Raw genomic sequence first — 20,225 nt, 5'->3', positions numbered from 1 at the left:
TTGGACCTGCCTTATGGAACAAGCTGCCCACCGAGTTAAGAATGACCACTAACCATCTGTCTTTTAGAAAGACTTTAAAGACCCTTCTCTATCAAGAAGCATTTCTGTCCTCTTAACTTCCTAGTTCACACTACCTGATGATCCCACGGCTGGTAAAGCGCGGAGATACCCTTACGGGATTGATTCCAGCGCTATATAAGAAATTAAAATAAAAATAAAATAAAAATAAATAGTTGGCCACATGGCAGCTTTACAGATATGTGCTATGGGTATGTTCCCCAGAAAAGCCATAGTCGCTCCCTGTTTGCGGGTGGAGTGTGACCTGGAGCGAGAAGAGTTCTTTTAGCTTTAGCATAACAGGTTTAGATGCATTTGACAACTACCCTGGCAATCCCTGTCTTTGAAATGGCATGGCCTTTATGTGAAAAATCTACAAATAGTAATTGTGTCTTATGGAAGGATTTCGTACTGTCTACGAAATACACGAGAGCACGTTTAACATCAAGCATGTAGAGTGCTCATTCAGCTATGGAGTGTGGCCGTGGGGAAAAGACTGGGCACTCAATGGTTTGGTTAAGGTGGAATGCAGACACTACTTTAGATAAGAACTTAGGGGCATATTATCAACAACTAGCGATATTTATCGCTAAATGAGCTTAGCGATATTTTTTTTATCGCCGCGGATCGCCGGATTTTATCGCAGAGATAACGTGCTATTAGCAACTTTTATCCCAATTGCGATAAAATATCCGGTGATAGCGGCTCAATGCGTGAATATCGCTGGAAATCCAGCGATATTCAGGCATTAACGCCAATAGGGTCTTAACCTGAATATCCACCTCCCATTGGATATACAGGTTAAGAAGTGGTTAGTTTTTGGCGATACCTGCGCTTAGCGCACATTTTTTTATCACTGTGCCTGCGTTGATAATAGGCGATAGCGATGTTAGCGACTGCTTTCAGTCGCTAACAGGTTGGGTACGCCCACTTTGCATGTCATTAGCGATAAATATCGCTGCCATGCAAAGAGGGCCCCAAGCCGCTCGCTATCGCCTACAAACTGTCGCTAACTGCTGTTAACGACAGCTTCCTAATAGGGCGATGAAATTATCGCTGCTTTAGTGGGAAAAATTCCCGCTACAGCGGCGATAAGGCCCTTGATAATATGCCCCTTAGGATTTGAGTCTAAGAATCACTCTTGTCATTGTGAAACTGGAAAAGGGGTTCCTGCAGTGTGAAGGGCTGCAATTCACTGATGCGCCTAAGAGGTGTGATTGCTATGAGGAAAGCAACCAGCCAAACAGCAAAGGACAAGAATGCAGTGGCTCAAAAGGGGGGCTCATAAGTCTGGTGAGGACAATTTTGAGATTCCAAACTGGGTCAGGAAGCACCCTTGGTGGAATGACACGTTTAAGGCCCTACATGAATGCTTTAATTACAGGGATTTTGATATACAATGCTGGTAGGTGGGTGTAGCCTAACTGATGTGTAGATTAACCCCAACTTTTCTAAATGTAGCAAGTAACAAATTATATCTCGCTCCATAGGGGTAAGAGGGTTAATGTGTTTTGGAGTACAGTAGTGAACAAAACACTTTCACTTAGCAGGTGCACATAGAGGGCCTATGGGTTTCTCTGAGTATATCCATGCACTCTTTTTTTTTTTATTATTTTTAATTTGCATTTTATTGTACATGAACATAACAAGCATGTAAGCATTGATCAACACACCCCACCCTTCCGCCCCTCTCCCTCCATGATTCATCATTAAAAACAAGTCACTCTCTGCCACCCTAACTAGCCCCAGCCGATTTCGTCCCTGACCCTCCCCTAGTACATCCCATTGTCCCTTAGCACCCTCTCTCCTTTCCCGTTCGAGATACTGTTGTGCCCCTGCAGGCTCATAGTCCTCCATCCAGACCATGGTATCTACGCCATTTGCCCCACACTCTTCCAAACTTTTTAGGGCATCCTCGTGCCTAGTACCTGACCCTTTCAGCTGCCATATACAGATCCATGCCTCTTCTCCATTCCTCCAGTTGCGGCAACGTGGCTACCCCCATCTCCTTGCCACGTCTCTCTTGGCAACCACAAGAGCCAGGGCTAGAAAAATCAACAGTGGGCGGGCCAGGTCTACATCATTAGTCATGCCTAATAAGACCAGTTTGGGATCTAGCGGCAGAGTGGTCTCCAGCACCTCCCCCAGTTCTCTCAGGATCTCAGCCCAGTAGGTTTGAATTTCCGAACAGGACCAAATGACATGGAAGAAATCTCCACCGTCCCGACCACAGAGCAGGCAGTTCGGGTCTCCGGCCCTTCCCATTTTATGTAGGCGCACTCTGTCAAAGTAGGTCCTATGTAGGATATTGTATTGGATAAGCCGTAAGCGGGATTTAATGGCCACCTCTCTCTGGTGCATCAGGACCGTGTCCCAATCCACCGTATCCATCTCTCCCACATCATTCTCCCATTTCCTCTTAAGATTCACCAGCCCATCCGGGATGCTATTCATCACAGTTCTGTAAGTCAGTGAGACTGCCCTATTCGGGATTTGCTCCTGCAGGAGGTGGCCCTCCAGTGGTGCATACTCTGGGAGTGTGCCTGTCAACGTCCCCTCGCCCGCCAGGCGTGTTTCAGCTGTGCGTACTTGAAATATTGCGCGCGGCATAATCCATATTCTGCCCTGAGGGCCTGGAAGGACTTCAGCACCCCATTTTTCATCACATCACCTATTGTCGATATTCCTATGTCATCCCATCTCTGGAACCCCCTTAGTTTACTCAATTCCCTCAACCAGGCACATCGCCACAGCAGTGTCTGCCTCGTCGGCTTCCGTTCCCAGCCTGTATACTTCGTCGCCCGGTCCCAGATTTCCAGGGTAACTCTAGTGGCGGGAAGCAATTTACCCTTCCCCGTGGCCCCATAAAGATAGTGAGTGAATGTGCACTTCTCCATGCCATGTCGCTTTAATGCATAGGTAGGATTTGTAGCTGGGGCATGTATCCAGTCATTAATGGGCGCCAGGTGTTCTGCCCAATAATAGGCCTCAATATTAGGCAATGAGATTCCACCACTATATTGATGCCTTTGGAGGGTTGTCAGTGCCACCCGGGGTTGTTTACCCAACCACAAGAAGGCCCTTAGTTCCACATCGATATCCTGGAACACCCGTCACGAGATGGGGAAGTATTCATTTTGGAATACATACAGATATCTTGGGAGCGTCATCATTTTAAACAGGGCAGCGCGGCCCAGAATCGTGAGGGGGAGCATCCTCCATCTGGCCGCATCCTCGGCAAAATTATTAGATATTCTTTTAATGTTCCTTGCATCGGATAGAGTCCTGTCCAGTGTCACAAATATCCCCAGGTATACAAACCCCTCGCCTGTCGTCTGCAGCCATCCCGGTAGGTCTGCCCAGTCTTCCCGGCCCTTGGGGTCATATAGGATCGACTTGTGCCAATTTATTCGGTATCCTGCACGGGCCCCGTATCGATCTAGTTCTGAAAAGAGAGCCCCTATCGTCGTGGCAGGGTGCGTTATATACAGGAGGACATCGTCTGCATACAGCGATATTTTCTCCTCAGCGGTATCTGTCTGACCTGGCCGAATGTCCCCATTTTGTCTAACCGCACATGCCAGAACCTCAATCGTGAGGGCAAAAAGCAGGGGTGACAAAGGGTATCCCTGTCTAGTCCCCCGTCTCACCGGGAAATCCCTAGATAGTGTCCCATTGACCTTAACGCGTGCTCTGGGGTCAGTATAGAGCCACTGTATCCAAGTCCTAAACTTTGGGGCCGAAGCCAAAACTCAGTAATACCCCTTCAAGGAATGGCCAGTGGACGGCATCAAATGCTTTTTCTGCGTCTAGAGACAGAAACAAATGACGGTTGTGCCACGTGCTCACCTCCTGCAGCCAATTGTGAGCCAGGCGGAAATTTAATCGGATCACTGAAAGAATATCGACTGAAAGAATATCGACTACCCAAAATATTGTTGAGAAAATATCGAGTACAAAATATCGAGTTTCTATCTACAAACAGGTAAGTACAAAAATATCGAGTACAAAATATCGTTTACAAAAATATCGTTGTTAAAAATATCGACTTTACTAAAAACAATGTTTAATTACATTAATATAAAAAATTAATTACTAAAATATAATTAACAATACTTAAAATAACTTTTAATAATTAAATAATTAATGGAAGTAAAAAAAAATGTTTTTTCATCATATTTCTTAAAACATATATATATAGTAACAAAATTTAATTAAATAATAGGCAATATTGTATATGTACCCCAAAAACCCCAAACTGACCCTGAACCCTAAAAATACCCCTTTACCCAAAAACTGAAAACTGACCCTGAACCCTAAAAATACCCCTTTACCCAAAAACTGAAAACTGACCCTGAACCCTAAAAATACCCCTTTACCCAAAAACTGAAAACTGACCCTGAACCCTAAAAATACCCCTTTGCCCAAAAACTGAAAACTGACCCTGAACCCTAAAAATACCCCTTTACCCAAAAACTGAAAACTGACCCTGAACCCTAAAAATACCCCTTTACCCAAAAACTGAAAACTGACCCTGAACCCTAAAAATACCCCTTTACCCAAAAACTGAAAACTGACCCTGAACCCTAAAAATACCCCTTTGCCCAAAAACTGAAAACTGACCCTGAACCCTAAAAATACCCCTTTACCCAAAAACTGAAAACTGACCCTGAACCCTAAAAATACCCCTTTGCCCAAAAACTGAAAACTGACCCTGAACCCTAAAAATACCCCTTTACCCAAAAACTGAAAACTGACCCTGAACTCTAAAAATACCCCTTTACCCAAAAACTGAAAACTGACCCTGAACCCTAAAAATACCCCTTTGCCCAAAAACTGAAAACTGACCCTGAACCCTAAAAATACCCCTTTAATTTAACATAATTAGCAATTAATCAATTAAATTAAATTAATTACCAATTAAATTGTAAATAATTAACATGTATTATTTAATTACCAATTAATTAATTATTACTACCAATTAATAAATTTACATATTTAATTTATTATAATTAAATTACTTCCCACCCTATTCCCCTATAAACCCACAACCCGCTACAGAATAAAATTACACAATAATTAAAAAAAATATTAATTAAAAATAATTATTAAAAAAATGACACTTTTCACATATATTATAACATAAAAACACTATAAATAATTAAATATTATTGAAAAAACTATATTTTTTACTATCTAGATTATATACTTGGATATTTTCACTGTCTATATTATTTACAGTCGATATTACTTCACTTACCTTAAAAACGATATTTTGACTGTCGATATTCTGTCTAGTCGATATTTTCTCCAAACGATATTTAAAACTCGATATTCTTTCCAGTCGATATTTTGGAGTCGATATTATGTCTGTGCACCATTTAATCTTGTGGCCCTATCGGGAAGAAAACCTGTTTGGTCAAGGTGTACCAGCCCTGGTATCACCCGCCGCAGCCGGAGAGCAAGTATCATCGCAAGAAGCTTTACCTCTATGTTTAAGAGGGAGATGAGGCGGTACAACGCACAGTCGTCTACCGGCTTTCCCTCTTTATGTATCGGTATTATTGTAGCCAAACAGAGATCCGATGGCAACTCTCTCTCCTGGACCGCCTCCTCAAAGAGTCCTAGCATATGACGTGACAGCAAGTCCGCTGTCTTTTTAAAAAATTCTGCAGGGAATCCATTGGGACCCGGGGACTTCCCCGCCCGGAGCTTGGCCAGGGCTGTTTTAACTTCATCTAATGTGAAGCCTCCCTCCAGATCCCTCTGATCCTCGTCTGCAGTGCCGGGAGCTCAATATGCTCCATGTAGTGGAGAACATCCTCCTGCGTCCCTAAGTCCCTAGCTTCGTAGAATGTTTTGTAGTATTCAGCGAAGGTCTCAGCTATCTGTTCATCCATCCTCATCAAGTTCCCCCGAGCATCTCTAACATGCTCCACCCATCTGGCATCCCTCTCCCTTCTGCTGAGCCACACCAGCAACTTTCCTGACTTGTCGCCCACATCATATAAGCGGTGTAACGTCGCCAGTGCCTGCATCTTAGCCTCCCCCGTAACCATGTCTCTATATTGGCGCTGCAGATCCAAAAGGCGTCTAGGGGTCCTTTCTGCCCTAGTGTGCTGATGCTCCCATTCCAATGTCAATATCTGGGCTTCCAGCGACCTTGCCTCCTCCTGCTGCTTCCTCTTTTCCCCCGCCAGTCTATTCTGCACCCTATCTCGCATGACCACCTTAAGGGCTTCCCAAAAGACCACCTTCGAAGATACCGAGCCCTCATTCTCAGCAATATCGACTTTCACATCCATCCGGAGGCCTTTTAGCACATTGGCATTCTGCAAGTGCCAAGCCATCAACCTCCAGGACCTGCCTCTCTCTTCCCTACTCCCCCCCACCACCGCTAGCAGGGGCGAGTGATCCGATATACCTCTTGCCTGGTACTCTGCAGTATCGTGTACAGCTAGTGCTTGTCGTGCCATGAAGATATAATCCAGCCGTGAGTATACCCTGTGTGTGCCAGAAAAGAACAAATACGCCCTCCTCTCGGGATGTAGCCATCTCCATATGTCTGTCAGTCCTAATGCTCCCATAGTCTTGGAGAGTAGGGTTGGCGTTTGGACCCTGTTCCTGTCCCCTGTCCTGTCAGTTCCCGGGGCCATCACATCATTGAAGTCGCCCCCTAGCACCTGCTGGGTGTCTGACTTGTTTAAGAGGATTTCTGTGACTCCCTTGAGTGTAGGCGCTTGCAGTTTTGGTGGTGCATAGGCCGAGATTATAGTGTATTCCTGCCTTCTCCAATGTCCCCTCACCCCACATATGTCCCCTGAGGATCTATCCAGGTGTGCACTATCTGAAATGGCGGATTCTTTTTAATCAGTATAGCTACCCCCCTGGATCCCGTGGTGAAACCGGCATGCGCAAGCACTTTATACTGTCCTCTAGCTAAGAAACCACATTTAATTCCCTGTAGGTGTGTTTCCTGTAGCAGAATTACATCAGGGTTCACTCGCTTCAAGTATGCATGGACTAACCCTCTCTTTATCTTACTGCCCAGTCCGTTAACATTCCAGGTAAGTATCTTAATCCCCCTTAGAGCCTGTGACGTTTCGGTCGTACTACCCTGGGTCCGGACCTGCGTCATGATGTGAGATACATAAAGTCAGCGGCAGTGGAGCAGCTAGGTCGCGAGTACGAGTGGCCAATGTGTCATGCAAAAACCCTCCCATCCTCCCGCGCCCCATGTGAGCGAGGCATCTAGGTCCCAAGTATGTATGATCTTCTTAACATGCTGTAACAATCCCCCCTCCCCCAACTCCCATCTCCTGCGAAGAATCTGACATTCCCAATCCAGTCCCCCCCCATGAATCCCCAAACATGAAACAACTGTACACTCCCCCCTCCTCACCTCCCCCCCGCCAGTCCCACCTTCGCCATAGGCTCCTTATAGGACTTCCGGGCTGACAAGGTCTGTCGCCCACCCCAACAAAAACCCTACAGACCCAGCCCCCGAAGCGTGATCCGGAAGGCAAATAACACTCCCTTCACCTGTGATTACACATCCGAAGGCCAATTACCACAATAAACAATAAAGCTATAGGTATAGGGGTTGAAACCACTTGCGTGCTGTGATCCTGTATCGTTTCCGTCCAATCTGTCCCAAGTTCAAGAATGTGAGTCCTGGATGGCATCCTGCGAAACCCCGGCCTCCTTGGCCGATTCCTGCTCCGTCTCGTGTATTGCCGCTACCAGAGGGTGCAGTGACTGTGCCTCTGCTTCTTCTTCGCCGGATGAATTGCCACCAATGTCCTCCTCTCCCTCCGAGCGGGTGTTCCTAGCCAGGCAGCGAAACCTGGAACCTGCGTGATCTCCTGGAACGGGGGATGCCGAATTCCTCCTACGTCGGCTAATCGAGCTTTGCGTGGGATACGGCGTCGTCTTCCCCCTCCTGCTGCCCCGTGATCCTCTCTGTCTCTGGATCTTTGGTTGCCCGCACTGGGTTAGTCGCCTCTTTTGCCGCCCCACTTCTCCCTTCCTCTGCTCTCCGAAGTGGGGGGCGCTCCTCCAGCCACTGCCACGCATCCTCCGGGTGAGTAAAGAAGTGCGTTTTCTCCTTATACATCACTTTCAATTTTGCCGAGAAGAGCAGCATGTATTGAATATGTAGGTCCCTCAATTTTGCTTTCACCAGGTCAAAGGAGCGCCTCTGCTTCTGTACCTCCTGGCTATAGTCCGGGAAGATCATGATTTGCGTGTTCTCCACTCGAATCTCCCCGAGCTTTCTGGCTTCTCTCAGTATCAGATCCCGGTCTGCAAAGTTCAAGAAGCGGGCAATGACCGGCCTCGGTCTCGCCCCCACTGGTGGTTTCGCCAGCAGTGCCCGATGCGCTCGTTCTATCATGAAGTAAGTGGAGAACTTCGCTGTCGGGAAGGTCTTCTGCATCCAGGAATGCAGGAACGCCGCCATGTTGTTCTCTTCGATTCCTTCTCTAAAGCCCACAAAACGTAGATTATTGCGGCGGGCCCTATTTTCCGCGTCGTCCACCTTCCACTGGGGTTGCCGATGTGAGGCCTGGAGTTCCGCCATATCTTTCTTGAGGGTATGAATGGAGTCCTCAGCCTCACCCAGTCTGGTCTCCGCCATGGTCACCCGCTCTATCAATTTGCGGAAGTCCTGTCGCAGCAGTGTGACCTTTGAGCCCACCTCCCCAATCTTGACCTCCAGGGCTGCACGGGACACCTGTATATCTTCCCGTGAAGCTTGTATTGCCCCCATCAATAGATCTGTGTCTGAGCGTTGCCCTGGGAGCTCAGTCTCTGCGTTGGGAGGGGCCGTGGCATAGCGGTCCAGCGTCCCTTGTGGTGGAGTCCTGGCGGTCGCCTCCTTCTTACACATTCCGCACTTCCCAAAGGGCTGGATAGTGGCGACATCCCCCTGTCCGATCTTCTCCTCCTCCTCTCCAACCACCAGGCCCCGGCCTGCAATGCGAGCGCTGTGCAGTCTGGCCCTGTGGATCTCCCCTACTCTGGTCACTCAGATGTGTCCTGCGGCGTGGTCAACATCGAGGGAGTGCCCCTGACCGATGCCACCGCTTGCCTGGAAGGTTGACTCTACAGTCCCCTGCCGGGACCCGGCTCCAGGGCTCCTCCGCTGATAAGGCGTAATCCCCAGGCGGGGGGGGGGTGGGGGAGGGGGGCCTCTCTGTTGCTTCCCCTGTTCCGATCACCAGATCTCCAGGCCGCTCTCTGTCTCCGTGCCTCCCTCGAGTCGGCAGGGCAGTTCCAGTCTCTGGCCTGATCCCCACGCACTGCCCCGATGCGCGCCACCGCGGCGCTGCCTTGCCCGAAGGAACAGTGCCGAGTCCTTACTTAGGCCAGCCGCCCGGATGGGGCTCCGCTCTGTAGGCCGCTTCCTGCCCTTTTGGGCCCCGTCGCTGGAGCTTCGTCACCGGTGCTTTCAGCCTGTCCCCACTCCCGGGCTGCCACCCCTCGCCGGCAGAGGCCCCCGCACCCAGCGCCGCACGGTAGCTCTCGTGCGATCCAGGCAGGTATAGGGTTCACTCCGCTCCGCTACTCGGGCCTACCTCTTCGGGCCTCTGATGCAGGCTCACGCTGCCTCAAGTGCTCCTTGCCGCCTGGGGACCCCGTAGATCTCCGCCAGGGCCCTAGCTGCACTCCACTCCTACCCGGGTGGGTCACTTCCAATTACGGGCCCTCGGTCTCCGCCTTACAACGCTGCTGGCCGTTATCTGCATCGGCTGTCCCTGCATCGGACGCTCCAGTCTCGTCAGCAGACTGCCGCCATCTTGGGTCCAGGAACGTGGTGCTCCAGAGCCAGCGTGGACTATCGTGCAGTTTTAAGGTATTTCAGCGCCGCAGTGCTCACTTTAACTTGCCTCCAGGTTGCGGCGGACCTTTAGCGATCCCTCAATATCCGAAACGGGGCTTTCAGATGCCGTTATCTTGACGGATCTCGATCAGCTCGCCGGAGCTGGGGAGGCACTCAACTTACTCGGCCATTCTGTTGGCCACGCCCCCCAGATCCACCTATATCCATGCACTCTTGATGTTAATCAAGGTAACTAACCTCTAGGACCTTTGGAGCCAAATTGCCAGGTTATGCTGTTTGAGGTCTGTGTGTCTGACCTTGGTGTGGTTTTGAGTGAGAAGGTCCGGCTTATTGGGGAGCTTCTTGTGAGGGGCAATGGACATTTTGAGAAATGTTGAGAACCATGGATGTCTGGCTCATGGTGAAACAACCAGGATGAGGGCGAGGGATGTTTGTCTCAGCTTCATGACCATGTCCATTATCAGTGGGAGTGGAAGAAAAGCATAAATAGGCAAATGTCCCTGACCAGTTCACTCACAGCATGGTCCATAGATTGGGGTTGTAGAAATCTGGCAGCAAAGTTTAGGCATTTTTCATTTTTGAATGTGGCGAAAAGGTCTGTCTGGGTGCCCACCTGCAATAGTAAGGGAATAGGACTTGTTGGTGGAACTGCCATTTGTGGACTTGTTGCTGCATTCTGATGAGAAGGTCTGCAGAGCGTTATCCACGCCGATAAGATTATCTGCTAGGAGATTAACTTATTGATAAATGGCCCAACATCAAATCTGTTGTGCTAGGGCCGACAGTTGAGGGGAATATGTGCTCCTTGTTTCCGCAGATAAAACATGGCGGTCATAATGTCTATACGCACAAGGACTACCTTGCCTTGAACCTGAGGAAGAAAGGCTTTGAGAGCTAGTTGAATGGTTAACAGTTCCAAGTGGTTGATGTGGAGACCCCATAGATGAGGTGGCCACAAACACCAAACTGTCATGTCATTGAGATGTGCTGCACAGAGATGGGTCTGTGGTGATTATCACCTGCAGAACTGGGTCTGCAAAGGACCTGTCCTGCAACAGCTGTTCCACCACTGCTGAGAAAGATGGGTGGTGGCCCTTATGGACACTTTATCTTCCATCTAACCCTCCGCTAGTGAACACTGGCTTGAGGGGTATCCCTGAAGCAAGCCCATAAGAAGCCTGCTGTAAGGCACTATGGCAATGTGTGAAGCCATTTTCACTAGAAGGCGCATAAATGTGAGAACTGGAAGTGAATGGAGTGGGTAAAAAAAGGCAGATGATGTTTAAAGGTTTGCACCCCCCAGTGCTGCAAAAAGCCTTCCACATGACTGAGTTGAGGACTGCCCCTAGAAATAGTTGGATTTGCAGTGGTTCCATGTGAGTATTTGTGGCAGTCACTGTGAATCCTTTACTGTTCACAGGAGGGAAACCATTGCCTGGATGTGATCTAGGCATTCTTGTCTGCTTGCACTCTTAATCAGCCAGTAACCTGGGTCAGGGAAGATGTGAATTCCTCTCCGCCTGAGATACGTGGCTACCACTGCTAAACTCTTGGTGATGACCCTTGGAGTCAAGGTGATGTCGAAGGGCGGCCCCTTGAACTGGTAGTGTTGACCACTGGCCATTAGGGTGGTGATGAAGTTGCTTTGCTGCAGTAGGGAGATGACACCCTTTAGGGTGACCTTGTGGAAATGTTCTGACAGAATGTATCTGTTCAGAGGGAAGAGGTCGAGGATAAATCTGAGAGATCTGTCCTTCTTCGGAATGAGACAGTATAGGAAGTAGACACCTTTGCCTTGTTACTGCCATGGCACTACTGCTCTGCTCCCTTGGTTAGGAGCACCTGCACCTCCACTTGTAACAACGTGAGATGTTCTGGTCTGAGGGTGTTGGTGTGACAGGAAATGTTTAATGGGGTTGCAATCAGCTTAAGGCAGTGTTTGGTAATGGCTAAGACCCATTTGACTGTGGTGATCTTCTCATAAGAGTTATTCACACCAGATGTTTGTCTAATCTGGCTTAGTGTGGGCGAGGCATTGCTGTCTGCTGCCTTTCTTGAAAGCCAATTGTCGAAGTAGGGGAAGGCCTGAGTGCCATCACTTCACAGGTGGGAGGCCACCACTGCTAAGCTCTTCATGAACACTCTTGGATGAGACTGGTCGGGCGAAGTGGGCTTTACTCATCCCCTAGATTATTGTCAACAAAAGGAATCTCTGCTGGTTGGAAATTTCAAGTTTTTAAGGAAAACAAGGGGGACCCTAAAGGTAGCTGTGGACCAAGGGTATAAGTCAATTAAAGAAAACAAAGGTCCTAAGCAGTTTCAAAGATATAAGGCAATGATATATAGACCATGATAGGCTGCTATACATTTATCCATGTCCAGCCGGACAAGGAGTTTATTTTGAAGAGAATCATAACATTTTAAAGTCTCAATACATGAACAACAATTCATAAACGTAGGGCACAATCCTGTACCATACTCTGAAAGGAAACACAGTGGAGAAAAGGAATAGTGTGGTGAGGAAAAAAGGAATTTTCAGGCAAAAGAAAGTGAGAAATCTGGACACTTTTTAAATGAGTGTTAGAAGTGTTTGCCAGTGTAGTACGTACAAAAAAATAATACACATTGGTTAACTGTATGTCTACTTTAAGAGAGTCGACGTTTCGATCCCGCGCTCAAATTACAATGGGATCATCATCAGGGCTAAACAAGGTTATTATGCCTGGGTAAAACAATAGTACGCCTGTTCAAGGAAGGAACAGGGGAGAAAGAAAGACAATGGAGATTTAAGGAGAAGGTTTTTTAGAGACATCAGCATATACACATTTAGCAATAATTGTCAGAATCGGAATCGCAGTGAGCAACGGAAAGATGCACAATTAGGACTGGTGAGCGTGAAGATGGTGTCAAGGAAACTGTTTAAAAACGGTCCATGCGGCAAAACACATTTAGCGTATACACATTTAGCAATAATTGTCAGAATCGTAATCTCAGTGAACACCGGAGCATTGCACAATTGGGACTGGTGAACGTGAAGAGGGTGTCAAGGAGACTGTTTAGAAACCGTACATGCGGCAATATTCGTGGTTTTGCACCGTTGGTCCTGTGTGATAAGTGCAATACAAACCGGCGATTCAGTTGTGGTGCAAACAACAAGCTGTGCACTTAGGAAAGTCCATGCATTATCAGGTAAGGCAATGCGGTGGTCAGGGCATATGGACATGCTGGCATGTAGGGTGTCACGCTTACCTCGACTATGCGGGCTCTGTTGTTCAGGGTACAGATAGGGTACGTGTCCACTATAGGCTGTGAGCGTTCTCAATTCGGGCTCGGAGCACTTAATGTTGCAGTGACAGGAGCAGCCACCATACGTTAAGGGTGGAGTCGCTGTGGAGAAACCAGAAGATGATGAGCCAGAAGGGCGGTTTGGAGTGAACGTATAAAGGGTGCTAGAACCGTCGAACGGTACATACCAGGAATTAGTTGGCAAAAGCGAGGATTAAAGGCAGGATTTGATAGTCCCAAGCGTTGCGTGCGGTCTGTGTAGGTGCTTAGATCCACTGTGGAAACGGGGGCAATGGGAACGATTAGTTGAGGGATTGGATAAAGGAGGAAGGGCCCAATGCGGCGCTGTGGCAGGGGACTTACCGAGGCGTTAGAGCGATGTCAGTAAGTAGCCGGAGCTTGGAGTCGCTTCTGGTCTGATGCTGTGATGCAAGCCTAAAGCTGGGCGGAGGCCATGATGGTTAAGTCTCAATACTCCCTCGTCATGTGACCACGGGCACGAATCACATGACAGGGGTGTGATGTGTAGAGTGCCTCTGATAAAATGTCCCGACGGGGCAGCCATCTTAAAGTGGTGAGAGTGGCAGGAAAAGTAGTGATATGGTCATGGTACACTAAGGTGTGAGCGATTAAATTGAATTAAAACCCGACGCGAGTGAGATGGTGACATTAAATTACATACATTTATAAATTCAGGCGCATTTAGGAAATATTACAATACGCCCTTTATACATTTGTAAGAGTACATATTCACATTCAGGCTTCACATTAGGTCTAGGTTTGAAAGCCAAGATCCGACAAAAGTTACGTTTCAATGGTTCAGGGTTCAAGATCATTCTCTAGTCACATATTGAACAGAGTCTGTTGTAAGGAATACACACAGGAGTGTACGGTTCAGTTCATTAATCAAAAGGCTATAGAAGGGTTGTCTAGTCTTCACTTCTGTTAAGCCCAGTCCGCATGGTGTCAAATTGAATTATGCTTTTTAGCTCCTCTCGATTCAGGAGTTGGGCTAGGTTGCCACCCCTTTGTGGCAGTTTGGCCACCTTTAGAATTGTCCATCTCACGTCATCCTCGGTGTGGTTTGCTGCAGAAAAATGCTCGACCAGACGTGCGTTAGGGGTCCTGCACCTGATGCGGCTCCTGTGTTGGCAGATGAGGGTCTTGGCCTTTTGGGTAGTCTGTCCCACATACATTTTAGGACAAGGGCAAAGTATTGAGTAAATAACATTTTTAGTGTTACAGTTGGTGAAGGATTTCATTGAAACTGTGATACCATTGTGACTAAAATCTCGTGCCTCAATTGTGTATTCGCAAACATTACATCCACCACATTTTACATGTCCAAGCAAAGGTGGGAGACCCCAGTTTGATTCAATGGTTGATTTGAGTGTGGGGGCAGGGAGGGCAGCTCTGACCAAGTGGTCTTTTAAATTCCTGCTTTTACGGAAGGCAAAAAGCGGTCTTTCTAGGTTGATGGTACCTGCATTAATTGTGGGCCAATGCTTCAGGATGGATTTTCTGATCTTATTTGACACAGGGGAGAAAGTAGTGACACATGCTATCCTTTCTGTTTTATCGCGAGTTCTAGGTGTTAGTAAGACATCTCATGGGCAGTACCATGCCCTTTTGGTAGCAGTCTTGACAAGCCTTTGTGGGTAGCCACGGTTTTTTAATTTGTTGGCAAGGATGGTGGCCTCTTTGAAGTAGTCTATTTTAGAAGAGCAATTCCGCCTTATCCTTAAAAACTGGGAATATGGAAGAGAGTCTCTAAGAGCCCTAGGGTGATTGCTCTCATAACTAAGGAGCGTATTGCGTTCCGTGGGCTTTCTGTAGAGCCTTGTCAGTAATTCCCCTTCATTGTGGTAAATTGAAAGATCCAAAAAGGCAATTTGTGCTTTGTCGTGTGCCAGTGTGAATTTCAGATCAGCACAGTTATTATTAAGCCAGTGGAGGAACTGGTGTAGCGTGTTGACGTCAAGATTCCAAATAATGAAAATATCGTCAATGTAACGACGCCATAGGCCGATTCCTGAGCGGAAAGGGTTCCCATCTGTCAGAACTGAGCCAGTCTCCAATGCGTCCATAAAGAGGATTGCCAGGTTGGGGGCAGAAATAGCCCCCATGGACATGCCCTTGATCTGCTGATAATATACATTATCAACAATAAAAAAATTCTGGAAAGGCATAGCTCAAGGAGCTGAAGAATGAACAGTGTTGGTACTTTGGGGCTCATTAGGATGGCGGACGGAAGAGCCACCGCGGCCCTGGAGTAGGCGGAAAAAGCCTTTTCCGTGTCCGCCTGCCGCGGAAACTCCGTCCGCCATATCAGGATAGGAAAACGTGTCAAATCTCCGTCCGCGACGGAAAAGCACGCACCGCCGTCGAACTACACACGACCACGCGGCGGACGGAACACATCCGGAGGCTCCGCCGTACGTACTGACGTCTAAGACCGTCCCCCAAATCAAGATGGCGGAAAATACACATAAAACCGCAGCGGAAACACAACCTGTCTGAACACGGCGGATTCCCCACAGCGAGGAAAAGAGACACAGCAGAGAGACCCACCACAAGCTGCTCGCCACCATGGACCCAGCGCTACACGCTTTCCCGATGCTCTTCGCGATCCACCACGTCCTAGTCTTGGCCCACCATCGACGCCGACGCAGGTAAGGCACAGACCATTGGCTGTCTGGAGGGGAATACCTGCAAGGGTCGTGACGTAGGGAGGGGAGTGCCATGTTACCCAAACCACTGATGAGAAGCAAATAGAAATACACATTTGTAGTACGCAAGCATGAATGACAACGACAAACCACGAGACTTGATAGACTACCTTTATTGTACATAATAGGGGTATAATCACAGTGTATGCGTGAGCATGGGCAAAGTGGGCACCAGAGCAGCTACATCAGAGGCAGCATGTGAGAGGGCAGAATGCAGTATCAGAACATCAACAGGGCATTGCGGAGTACAGAGCAGGTACATCAGAGGCAGCATGTGAGAGGGCAGAATGCAGTATCAGAACATCAACAGGGCATTGCGGAGTACAGACCAGGTACATCAGAGGCAGCACATCAGAGGGCAGAATGCAGTATCAGAACAGCAACAGGGCATTGTGCCCAACAGAGCAGGTACATCAGAGGCAGCACATTAGAGGGCAGAATGCAGTATCAGAACATCAACAGGGCATTGCGGAGTACAGAGCAGGTACATCAGAGGCAGCACATCAGAGGGCAGAATGCAGTATCAGAACAGCAACAGGGCATTGTGCCCAACAGAGCAGGTACATCAGAGGCAGCACATCAGAGGGCAGAATGCAGTATCAGAACATCAACAGGGCATTGCGGAGTACAGAGCAGGTACATCAGAGGCAGCACATCAGAGGGCAGAATGCAGTATCAGAACAGCAACAGGGCATTGTGCCCAACAGAGCAGGTACATCAGAGGCAGCACATCAGAGGGCAGAATGCAGTATCAGAACAGCAACAGGGCATTGTGCCCAACAGAGCAGGTACATCAGAGGCAGCACATCAGAGGGCAGAATGCAGTATCAGAAAAGCAACAGGGCATTGTGCCCAACAGAGCAGGTACATCAGAGGCAGCACATCAGAGGGCAGAATGCAGTATCAGAACATCAACAGGGCATTGCGGAGTACAGAGCAGGTACATCAGAGGCAGCACATCAGAGGGCAGAATGCAGTATCAGAACAGCAACAGGGCATTGTGCCCAACAGAGCAGGTACATCAGAGGCAGCACATCAGAGGGCAGAATGCAGTATCAGAACAGCAACAGGGCATTGTGTCCAACAGAGCAGGTACATCAGAGGCAGCACATCAGAGGGCAGAATGCAGTATCAGAAAAGCAACAGGGCATTGTGCCCAACAGAGCAGGTACATCAGAGGCAGCACATCAGAGGGCAGAATGCAGTATCAGAACAGCAACAGGGCATTGTGCCCAACAGAGCAGGTACATCAGAGGCAGCACATCAGAGGGCAGAATGCAGTATCAGAACAGCAACAGGGCATTGTTAAGTACAGAGCAGCTACATCAGAGGCAGCACGTGAGTGGGGCTAAGTGCATCAACAGTCCATAGCACTGAACATGTCCATCAGAGGCAGCACGTGAGAGGGCAGAATGCAGTATCAGAACATCAACAGGGCATTGTGCCCAACAGAGCAGGTACATCAGAGGCAGCACATCAGAGGGCAGAATGCAGTATCAGAACAGCAACAGGGCATTGTGCCCAACAGAGCAGGTACATCAGAGGCAGGACATCAGAGGGCAGAATGCAGCATCAGAACATCAACAGGGCATTGCGGAGTACATCAGAGGCAGCACAAGTACGTGTCCCAACCAACCCGTCCCAGGGACCACAAGAGTGCAACGCAGTTCTCAATGGACACACCATGTGAAATAACATTTGAGTGAAGTGATCAGCACCTCACATCACAGAATCAGGGGGACTGCGTGAACTACCTGCCTCGGACACACTGCCAGCACCAGCAACAGGAGTGTGAGACACAGCCACAGCCCGAGTGACAGACACATGGGCCACGGACCCAGACATACTGCCAGCACCAGCAACAGGAGTGTGAGACACAGCCACAGCCCGAGTGACAGACACATGGGCCACGGACCCAGACATACTGCCAGCACCAGCAACAGGAGTGTGAGACACAGCCACAGCCCGAGTGACAGACACATGTGCCACACACCCAGACACACTGCCAGCACCAGCAACAGGAATGTGAGACACAGCCACAGATGTAGTCACTGACACGTGACCCACTGACCCAGACAGACTGCCAGCACCAGAAACAGGAGTGTGCAACACAGCCACAGATCTACTCACTGACACGTGAGCCATAGACCCAGATACACTGCCAGGACCAGCAACAGGAGAGGGCACAACAGAGACTGTGCCACTACATGATGCATGACAGCCAACAACAGACACAGTGCCACTATCTGATACATGAGAGTCAACTGCACCTGCGCGACTGGGACCACTGCAATGATGAGCCACAGGGCTGTATGGGCCAGGAGGCAGGGTGGCCCTGGGAGCTGGGGATAGCTGACCTTGAGCGACATCGGGGTGGGCAGGTGTCAATGGTGTGTGTCTGCGTTTCTTAAGGATGTGTGAGTGCACCCTGGACAGGACAGGACTGCCAAGTGGTGGGGACTTTAAAGAATTATCACCCACCATAGGTGGAGCATCTGCAGCCGGGGATCGGGTATCTGGGGACGTGCTGGAGCCTGCTTGTCGTTTGCTGTGTGCCTGCCGCCTGGACTCAGAATCATGTGTAATGGGGGATGCAACAACAGGGGACTCCCTCCTCTGCTTCTGACTGGGCCGGATGGGAGTGGAGGTATGGGGGGACTCCGCCGCGGAGACATCTGTTTGGCGTTCATTTGAAAACATCAGCCTCAGTGCAGCCAGGGGTGAAGTATGCCTGTCCTTGATTGCGTCATTGTCCATGCTAGAAGCCTTGTCCGTAGGATGTGCCTTATCCTTAGGTGGAGTGTTGTCTCTGGATTTTGCCTGTGCCCTGGTCGCCGCCCTGTTCCTGCCAGCAGACTTGTCGTCTGTGGTGCACCTGTCTCCAGTAGACACCTGCTCTCTGTGTGTGTCCCTGGCCTTGGGAGAAGGACCTTGCTCTGTTGTGTGCCTGTCCTTGGGAGTTTCCCTGCTCTTAGGAGGTGCCTTTGTCTTCTGACTGTCCTTGTCCTTGGGAGGGTCTCTTTCCTCTGTTGTGGGCCTGTCCTTGGGAGTCTCCCTGCTCTCAGGAGGAGCCTTTGTCTTCTGACTGTCCTTGTCCTTGGGAGGGTCCCTTTCCTCTGTTGTGGGCCTGCCCTTGGGAGTCTCCCTGCTCTTAGGAGGAGCCTTTGTCTTCTGACTGTCCTTGTCCTTGGGAGGGTCCCTTTCCTCTGTTGTGGGCCTGCCCTTGGGAGTCTCCCTGCTCTTAGGAGGAGCCTTTGTCTTCTGACTGTCCTTGTCCTTGGGAGGGTCCCTTTCCTCTGTTGTGGGCCTGCCCTTGGGAGTCTCCCTGCTCTTAGGAGGAGCCTTTGTCTTCTGACTGTCCTTGTCCTTGGGAGGGTCCCTTTCCTCTGTTGTGGGCCTGCCCTTGGGAGTCTCCCTGCTCTTAGGAGGAGCCTTTGTCTTCTGACTGTCCTTGTCCTTGGGAGGGTCCCTTTCCTCTGTTGTGGGCCTGTCCTTGGGAGTCTCCCTGCTCTTAGGAGGAGCCTTTGTCTTCTGACTGTCCTTGTCCTTGGGAGGGTCCCTTTCCTCTGTTGTGGGCCTGCCCTTGGGAGTCTCCCTGCTCTTAGGAGGCTCCTTTGTCTTTTGAGTGGCCTTGTCCAAGGGACTGTCCATGGACTTGTGAGTATCCCTTGCCTTGGGAGTACCTTTTGTGTTGAATGCCTGTGTAGCTCCTGAAGGCATGTCCCCCAACAACATGTGTGGATCATGTGTGTGTACTCCAGTGTATCTGACGTTGTCTTCGTGAACAGATTTAGCTGATCTAGGGGATGGGGTCTGTGCCCTGCGTGCCCTGACGTGCTGTCTGACGCTGCTTCTAGTGCAATAACCTGTATTTGAGTCCTGCTCTGAATAATCACTACCCCCTGAGACATCCAGTGGTGTAGATGGGGAAACAGAAGTAGCACCCTGTCCATGCGACTGTACTATTGCAGACGACACACTGCTTGCCAATGACTGCACTGTCCTGTGTAGACCAGCAAGATCGCCATGCATCCCTTCCATGAATGCCACCACCTGCCCCAACTTCCTATCATGGTCTTGGAAAGCATTTGTCATATTGGTCTGCCCCACACACAGCTGTCGCAGCAGATCAACGGCCTCAGCACACAGTGCATTTTGGCTCACCGTGGCAGGGGCAGCGGTGCCTGCACCGAACGCCACTCTGCTCCCCCTACTCCTGCGGCCACGAACAGTACATGGTGCAGTTGGTGGAAGTATGGGCCCTGTGTGCTGTCTTCCGACAGAAGGTGATGATTGCCCACTCCCAGTCT

Source organism: Lissotriton helveticus, chromosome 1_1 (assembly GCF_964261635.1).
Source record: "Lissotriton helveticus chromosome 1_1, aLisHel1.1, whole genome shotgun sequence".
In the NCBI taxonomy this organism is placed as follows: Eukaryota; Metazoa; Chordata; class Amphibia; order Caudata; family Salamandridae; genus Lissotriton; species Lissotriton helveticus.
Note: the sequence above shows the minus strand (reverse complement) of the source record.